The following is a 9,451-nucleotide window of genomic DNA, read 5'->3' as shown; positions in this document are numbered from 1 at the left end:
AAAATTCAAGTGATGATGGGCAATCAATCTAGTACCGACAAGACGCCCTCTGGTGTGTGGCCAATTCCAGCCGGCAAGGGATTACGAGAAATGGTTGGTGGAAGCCGGCATAGTGGAAGGTGACGATGGGAACTGGGGTTTGCTAGTTCGAGAGTTAGAAAAGAGTGTGTTGGTGATGAGTCAAGATTTCATCATTTTGAGGAGTCACATAGGACATAGGAGGAGTGTGAGCTGGTTGTTGGGAGCCTATTAGCTATGGTTGGTTTAGGGAATAAAGAATTAAGATTTGGGCAATAGGAGTTGGATGTAGACCCCACATATCATAGGAGTTATTTTCATTTATTAATATTTTCTGGGTATCCATTGGGTTACCCATAGGCGCAATCTCATACCCATGCCCTACCCATATATTTTGCGGGTATGGATACCCATTACCCATGGATACAAAATCTTGCCAAGTCTTGCCCATGCCCACTATTTTTGGGTAGGATATCCGCGGATACCCATACCCATAGGCGAAATTGCCATCCCTATCAAATGCACCAAAATAGAGAGGGTCAAGACATTAGAGGGCACAAGAAACTCAAATGCAGCAGCGTCTTCGGCCATAGTGTGTAGTCAAGGTGATCGTCCTCTACGAAGCAGACGAACGGACATCAAAGATGTGGTTTGAACTTGAGCAAGAAGTCACACCGAGACGCTTCCAAAAATCTTTTCGCCCCTCATTCGGTGCTAGTTCTTATAGGATGCGGTTTTGGTGCCCTCCGAGCGGTTGTGCATGTAGTCGCTGAATGTGGTTGCTGGAGAAGCAGCTCGGCACGGAGGAACTCGGTAGGTGTGTGTTTTGTTATGTATGCTCTATGGAGCCTCTGTTCTTTGTATATTCTCTACAAAGAGGGGCTGCGTGGGAGAGTAAAGAAATGCAGCTGACACATGGTGGAAGAATTCTCTGAAAGTACAAAACGACACCTGGAGGAAGAATTCTCTAAAAGTACAAAATGTGTCCATAACAAGCTCAAGCTCAAGTAGTGACACGTATACTCAGAGCTAGGCAGTGCAGTGCCATGCAAAAAATTCTTTTTTTTAAATAAGAGCATCTACAATCAGATCCCTCGGACGTTCAATCAAACAGTCCAGTCACTGCCCGGACCGGACATAAGAAAGAAGAAAACAGCCACTCAACCTGACTCCCGCCCGTCACTTTTATCTCCATATGACCGGGATGTTCGGGCTTGTCTGAATGGCCCTTCACGTAGGATGCGGCCCACCCCGAACCACTTTTTCACTTTTTATTCTTTCTTTTCTCTTTCTCTCTCCATCCCAACAATCACATGCATTTGGTCGAACAATTTGAGAAGGGTATAGAGGATATTGTTGCATGCATGCACATATAGAGGCTTAAAACGGACGCGACCGATCACTGACCGGGCACCTTCGTGGATGTCTGGGGATCGAAATTACCTAATCCTGGTTGTGGATGCTCTAACACTACTCCGAACCGATTCACAAAATATGACAGTGTGTTGCGTGACATGACGTGAAAACAACTCACCTTTTATATTCGGTGGTTTTTTTCACTCCTCTAGTAGTGTTGTACTATTAAACTTACACATTTGGTATGCAAGCCAAATGAATTTTTGAGATTTTAATATTTTAATTGGGCAATTTGGAAATCCTGTTGTACAATTTCTGGTTTAGATCAACAAAAGTGCTCCACAAACGATAGTGTTGGACCATAACTGCACGACCCAGGGATCCGGCGGCACTAAAAAATACTAATAAAAAAAATCTAAACTTTCATAATGGAAAATAAAAAGAATTAAGATAAACCCTTTAAAGCAAGAGCAAGAACTACAGTGATTTTTTTACATGCATTGTTGAATTTTCTTTTAATCTTCCTCGTTTTAAACAGATGATTGAGAGCAATAGAAATGAAACAAATAGAGTAGCAAATATACAGTATTTTTAAAGATGGACGCCGACAAGTGTCATATGTGTTGATGTTAGGGGATCTGCACACACATTTTTGTGTGGTGTATAAGAGAAACAGCACACACACCTACGTGTGGGTAAAACAAGTAATGCCCACACACCTCTTTTTTCCTCTCCCGATCCCCCTCACACGCGTGCGTGTGGGCGAAATAGATAACTCCCACACGCGTGTATGTCAGGCCTCATACCTTGTGGTCCCGCACGCCCCGCGTGACAGTCACCGCGTGTCCCGCAATTGCCATGGTCCAGACCCTCGTCCATGTTCGTTTAACTATAGTTGCCATGTCGCTGAACTTCGGTTGCCATGTCGGACAACTATAGTTGTCATGGTTGCTCAACTGCAGTTGCCATGTATGGTTTGGTCTACTGCAGTTGCCATGATTTCAAAATTTTAGGAGTTGCCACCCACTAACACTAGGTAGTTGCCGTGTAGCACTACAAAAAGGCATGGCAAAAAACATGTTCGGGTAAAAGAGAGAGTTGCCGTGTGCTCACAAGCACGCTAGGGTAGTTGATATGTAAAGAGAAAGAGTTGCCATCTACTTACGTGCACGCTAGGGCAGTTGACATGTACCATGCAAAAACACATGGCAACTCGGGTAAAAAAGAATTGCCATCTGCTTACAAACAAAGCTAGGGCAGTTGCTATGTACCCTGCAGAAACACATGGCAACTGCCAGCTTTGGGTGTGGGCGAGGAGACGGGCGTGTGTGTGAAGTGATAAACGTCCACACACCAGCCCCCTCTGCGTGCGTGAAAACTGGTGTGTGGGTGAATTGTTAAACGCCCACACACCAGCCCCCCGTATGATGAAAAAGGACGTGTGGACGATCGAATTAAGGTCTATTTAGGACACATCTAGATGTGACATAATTATGTCACATCTAAGATGACATCATCCTATTATTTATGGCTCTCGATCGATCCATTTATCCTCTCGTCGATTTTTTGTCACCCATGGGCTTCCTCCCTTCGGGCTCGTCATTTTCTTTATCGCTCCATAGGCTGGGCCTTGTTTGTTTGTTTATTTTGGGAGCTGCCCCGTGTTGCGGGCCGCGTGCCTCGCAAGGAGCCCCGGCTGGGCCGGCCACACGATTCCACACCGGTCGACAATGCTTCGCTGGAAAACTCCAAAAAGGAAGAGCAGCCGCACAGATTCAACACAAAAACATCTTACTGTTAAATGCCTGTAGCTTTCCGTAAAGAAAATGTCGACCGCCTCCAGCTAGCCACAGTACCTGTTGGGCACTCCTATATTCTAATCACCGTAAAACTCTCTCAAGCGGCCGATCGAACAATTTCAGAACTTCACCAACATTTCTTCAATTTTTTTGATTTTTAATCGAGAAAAACAGTTGTCGAGAACATCTTTTGCTATTGAGATTATTTTTTGGGAATATACGAACATTCTTTTCAAACTTCTGAACATTTTATAAAAATGCGCACTCCTTTTAGAAAAAGTTGAACTTTTATAGAAAAGTACACACACCCCTAGTTGCGAGTCGATGGTCGGCTTGCAACTAGGGATCATCGACAGACTCACACATACACACACCTAGTTACGAGCTAATGGTTGGCTTGCAACTGGGGGCCACGACAAACACACACACACCCTTAGTTGCGAGTCCATGGTCGACATGCAACTAGTGACCCTCGACAAATACACAGACTTCTATTTGCGATTCAATGGTGGACATGCAACTGGGGAATCTTGACAAATACATACACCCCTAGTTGCGAGTCGATGGTCGGCTTGCAACTGGGAACTGTCGACAAACACACACGCGCACACACCCTTAGTTGCGAGTTGCTGATCGGCTTGCAACTGGGGGCCATGACAAAACACACACACCCCTAGTTGCAAGTCGATGGTTGACATGCAACCGGGGACCCTCAAAAAACAAAAACACACTCCCCCTAGTCGTGAGTCGATACTCGGCTTGCAACCGGGAACCCTCGACAAACACACACACACACACACACCCACACACGCACACACCATTAGTTGCGAGTCGATGGTCGGCATGCTACTAGCGACTCTCGACAAACACACGCGCTCCTAGTTGCGAGTCGATGGTTGGCATGCAACTAGGGACCCTCGACACACACACACAATTGCGAGTCATTGGTCGACATGCAACTAGGGACCCTCAACAAACACACACACCCCTAGTTGTGAGTCGATGGTCGGGTGGAAACTGGGGGGCATGACAAAACACACAAACTCCCCTAGTTGCGAGTTGAAGGTTGACATGCAACTGGGGACCCTCGACACATACACACACTCCTAGTTGCGATTCGGTGGTTCCCTTGCAACTGGGGGGCCTCGCCAAAACACACACACCCCCTAGTTGTGAGTCGATCTTCAGCTTGGAATTAGGGACCCTTGACAAACACACACTCCCCTAGTGGCAAGTCGATGGTTGACATCCAAATGGGGACCCTCGACAAACACATACATACACCCCTGGTTGCGAGTCGATGGTTGACATGCAATTGGGGACCGTCAACAAAACACACACACCCTAGTTGCGAGTCGATGGTTGACATGCAAATAGGTACCCTTGACAAACACACAAACACACACACACACCCTAGTTGCGAGTCGATGATCGGCATGCAACTGGGGACCCTCAAGAAACACACACGCACACCCCTAGTTGCGAGTTGATGGTCGGGTTGCAACTGGGGACCCTTGAAAAACAAAAACACACTCCCCCTAGTCACGAGTCGATGCTCGGCTTGCAACTGGGGACCCTTGACAAACACACACACACACACACATACACACACACATGATTAATTGAGGGTCGATGGTCGGCATGCAACTGGCGACTCTCGACAAACACGCGCGCTCCTAGTTGCGAGTCGATGGTTGACATGCAAGTGGGGACCCTCCACACACACACACACACCCTAGTTGCGAGTCATTGGTCGGCATGCAACTAAGGGCCCTCAGCAAACACACACACCCCTAGTTGTGAGTCGGTGGTCGGGTGGCAACTTGGGGGCATGACAAAACACACACACTCCCCTAGTTGCGAGTTGAAGGTTGACATGCAACTGGGGACCCTCGACTCGACAAACACACACACACACACACACACACACCTAGTTGCGACTCTTTGGTCAGCTTGCAACTGGGGGGCCTCACCAACACAGACACACACACCCTAGTTTTGAGTCGATCTTCAGCTTGGAATTGGGACCCTTAACAAACACACAACCCCCTAGTTGCGAGTCGATGGTTGACATGAAACTGGGGACTCTCGATAAACACACACGTACACCCCTAGTTGCGAGTCGATGCTTGACATGCAACTGGGACCCTCAACAAAACACACACACCCTAGTTGCAAGTCAATGGTTGTCATGGAAGTAGAGACCCTCGACAAACATAAACACATCCCTAGTTGCTAGTCGATGGTCGGCATGCAACTGGGGACCCTCCAGAAACACACACACACACACACACACCTAGTTGTGAGTCGATGGTCGGGTTGCAACTGGGGACCCTCCACACACGCACGCACACACACACACACACGCACACACAGAGACACACACACACACACCTAGTTGCGAGTCAACGGTTGGGTTGCAACTGGGGACCCTCGACAAAACACACACCCCTAGTTGCGAGTTGATGGTCGACATGCAACTGGGGGCCACGACAAAACACACACACCTCTAGTTGCGTGTCGATGGTTGGCATGCAACTGGGCACCCTCGACAAACACACACACACATCCCTAGTTGCGAATTAATGGTCGGAATGCAACTGGGGGCCTCGACAAACACACACACACCCTAGTTGCGAGTTGATGGTCAGCATGTAACTGGGGACCCTCGACAAACACATACACCCCTAGTTGCGAGTATTGGTCGGCATGTAACTGGGGACCTTCGACAAACACATACACCCTTAGTTGTGAGTCGATGGTCGGCATGCAACTGGGGACCCTCGACAAACACACACACACACACACACACACACACACACACACCCTTAGTTGCAAGTCGATGATCGGCAGCAACTGAGGACCCTTGACAAACACACACACCCCCAGGCGTGAGTCGGTGGTCGGGTGGCAACTGGGGGGCATGACAAAACACACACCCTCCCCTAGTTGCGAGTTGAAGGTTGACATGCAACTAGGGACCCTCAACAAATACACACACACACACACATACACACACACACACACACACACTTAGTTGCTAGTCGATGATCGGCATGCAACTGAGGACCCTTAACAAACACACACACCCCTAGTTGCGCGTCAAAGACTTGCAACTAGTACAAAAAAATTGTCCCCATTTTAGCTGTAGACAAAAATCATGAATTTTAAAAAAGTACATCAAAATTAAAAACAAGAAAGGAAACAGAAAACTGAAAGGAGAACATAAAAAAACATGAATTTAGAAAAACTTCATGGGTTCGAAACAAATAAATGGAAAGGAAAAAAACGAAAAACTACACCCTCGGACATTGCGTGTCGCAACTAGGTCAGGCGTGAGTTTTGTGTTGGGGTTGGACATGCAATTGGGTTGAGCAAATTGTGTGTCAGTGTTGGAATGCAACTACATAGGTGTATTCGGTTGGGTGCGTATGTCGAAGATGGGCATACACCTAGGTCAAACGAGTTGTGTGTTAGAGTTGGACAAACAACTATATACATATACTGTGTCAAGCACGAGTTGCGTGTCGAAAGTGGACATGCAACTAGATCGGGCATGAGTTGCGTGCTAATATTGAACGCGAAACTAAATAAGGGTCCGGGGAATTTGATGATAGACATGTAACAGACACCACCAAAAAATAAAGAATTAAAAAAACCCATGAATTGGAAACAAATAAATTTAATAGATAAAGGAAAAAAACAAACAAAAAATAACGCAGCAAACAAAAAACAACCCGAATCAGAAGACAAACATGCATCGGCGCTGTGTATATATACAAAGCATATAATTGCAGTGGAAGAAAAAAGTAGAAGAGAAAATGTCTAAATAGCCCACAAATGAAATTCCGGCAATAAACAAACACAACACAAATAATAGACAGGAAAATGAAGCTCGAAAAAGGAAAAAAATGGTCCTAATGGACACACAGACAGACTAAAAAAAGGGACGCGCACACGATAGATTTCTATCTTCTTTTTTTGGACAAGAATAACTTTCTATGTGACACGAACATCTGAAGCACACTCTGCAGTTCAAAAAAACGAAACAAAAAAAGCGGCGCGACCCTTCACTGGCCTGACTACAATAATGGGCCAGAAACAAAAAATGGGCCCAAAAAAAAGAACTACGGGCCATGCAACGAGCGACAACGACAACAAAATACGAGATCAGAATTTTACATGAGAATTACAGCAAACAGATCCAATGATTAGGGATTTAGATGTGACATCCTTAAATAACATTTAGATGTGACTTAGCAATTCCGATCGAATAAATGTCCACATACCAGCTTAGTTCTACGTGACACATAAAAATTGATAGAACACGCTAAGATAGATGCAGAATTGGTTGGACAAGGATCCATGCGTGTGGACACTGCGGTGAATTTATTCCCCAAACAGAATAGAAATGAAAGAAACAGCCAGAACTGCGGTGAATTTATTCCCCAAAGCAAAAGCACAGATCCGACTACGTTCACGTGGTGTGAGTGCTTCCTCTTTTGGGCAGCACCGCGCCTCGGACGAGCTCCTCGGAGAGCCTCTGCAGCGAAGCGTGGGAAGAACCGCTCTGTTCCACGGCATTGCGGCAGGCGCGCTTCATCTCCATGGCCTTCTCCCTCGCCTCCTCGCCGCCGCCGCCGCCGCCGCCCATGAGGGACCTGACCGCCCGCTCCAGCTGCGCCGCCTCGACGTAGTTCCCGCGCTTCCTGTCCATCTCCAACGGCACGGCGGCGCCCATCCCGTGGACGACCGCGAAGGCGTTGAGGTGCTGGTCGGCGGCGAGCGGCCAGGGTAGCATGGGCACGCCGAACCAGAGGCTCTCGAGGATGGAGTTCCAGCCGCAGTGCGTGACGAAGCCCCCGACGGCGGCGTGCGCCAGTATCTCCTTCTGCGGCGCCCTCGTCGGCCACACCAGCCCTCTCCCTTTCGTCTTGTCCAGGAAGCCCTCCGGGAGCAGCTCGGCGAGGTTCGCGTCCGTCGGGTCTCTCGCGCCCATCGTGGTGTCCACCGGCAGGCCGCGCAGCACCAAGAGGAAGCGGTGGCCGCTGCGCTCCAGGCCGTGGGCTATCTCGTGCACCTGCGGTGGAGGCAGCATCCCTTTGCTCCCGAAGCAGAGGAACATCACCGAGCTCGGAGGCTGCGAGTCGAGCCACCGCACGCACTCGTGCGGCTGCGACTGCTCGGCCAGCGGGCTTGTTATTAGCGAGATTGCTGGGCCGATGGGGTACACGGTCGGGGCCCGGGCGCCGCGGGTGCACCGGCCCTCGGCGATGGCGGCGAGGACTCCGGGCTCGAGCTCCGCTGCCGTGTTGACGATGATGCCGTTGGCTTCCATGTAGCGCCTCCCAGTGTACAGGAACCATGCGTAGGTCGGGCTCTTTTTGTCCAGCAAGGTCTCCGGCAGGAAGGAGGGCGGCAGCGGCGGGAGCCCGGGCACGTCCACCGCGCCTTCAAGTTCAAACTCCCCCTCCACCTCGTCCTGCAGCGACGGCGCGCGCAGCAGCAGCGCCAGCATCGCGGCGCCGGAGGTGAAGTAGACGTAGGCCGGCAGGGCGAGGTCGCGGGACACGTCGAGCGCCGGGGTGAAGAAGATGTCGAGGACGAGCGCGGCGACCGGGCACGCGAGGCCGGCGACGGCGGCCCGGATGTGGGGCACGTGGAGCTGCACGATGCGGGAGATCCACTCCTCGACGCCGGTGTGGTCGGTCGGGAGCGGCACGGACGGGAGGTGAAGGAAGCGGATGTCGGTGGCGCCGGCTTGTTCCTCTTCCCGGCGCACGTGGTCGGCGATGTCGGACTCGGCCTGCGCCGTCGGGGCCGGCATGAGGAGCACCGTGAGCGAGAGGGCGCTGCTGCTGGTGCATTGGAGCATCCGCTTGCCGGCCTCGATCATGGGCATGAAGTGGCCGACGCCCCACGCAGGCAGTAGGACGATGGTCGGTTTTGCTGCCATGGAGAGAGTGTTCTTGTCTGCAGGCTACTCTTTCTTCGTCGACTGTTTTTTTCTCAGTGATGACTAAAAATGGCATCAGTGGATCTATACAAATATACACATTTGGACGTGGTAGGTACGGCAGCAAACGAATGAATGGTCCTATGATTTCCACGTCTGACCGTCACGAATCAATGCTGCTGTAGCTGTTGAATTAACTAGCAAAACAGCCCATACGTTGCAACGGGAGAAAAAACATAACACACGCTCTTAACTCAACGACCATCACTCAAGACCATAATAGGCCCATCTTCTTTATTTTTGTGAGGCATCATATTTGTGT

General features: G+C 49.7%; 1 pseudogene; it reads right to left on the bottom strand.

Moving 5' to 3' along the window:
• Window positions 1-7,585: 7,585 nt before the first annotated feature.
• LOC125521833 (malvidin galactosylase UGT88C3 pseudogene) lies at window positions 7,586-9,178 on the bottom strand (annotated as a pseudogene).
• Between the last annotated feature and the right edge of the window lie 273 nt (window positions 9,179-9,451).

The sequence above is a fragment of the Triticum urartu genome, chromosome 7A (assembly GCF_056163025.1).
Source record: "Triticum urartu cultivar PI428250 chromosome 7A, HENAU_Tu73, whole genome shotgun sequence".
NCBI classification, from domain to species: Eukaryota; Viridiplantae; Streptophyta; class Magnoliopsida; order Poales; family Poaceae; genus Triticum; species Triticum urartu.
This window is presented reverse-complemented; position numbering and strand designations above follow the sequence as displayed.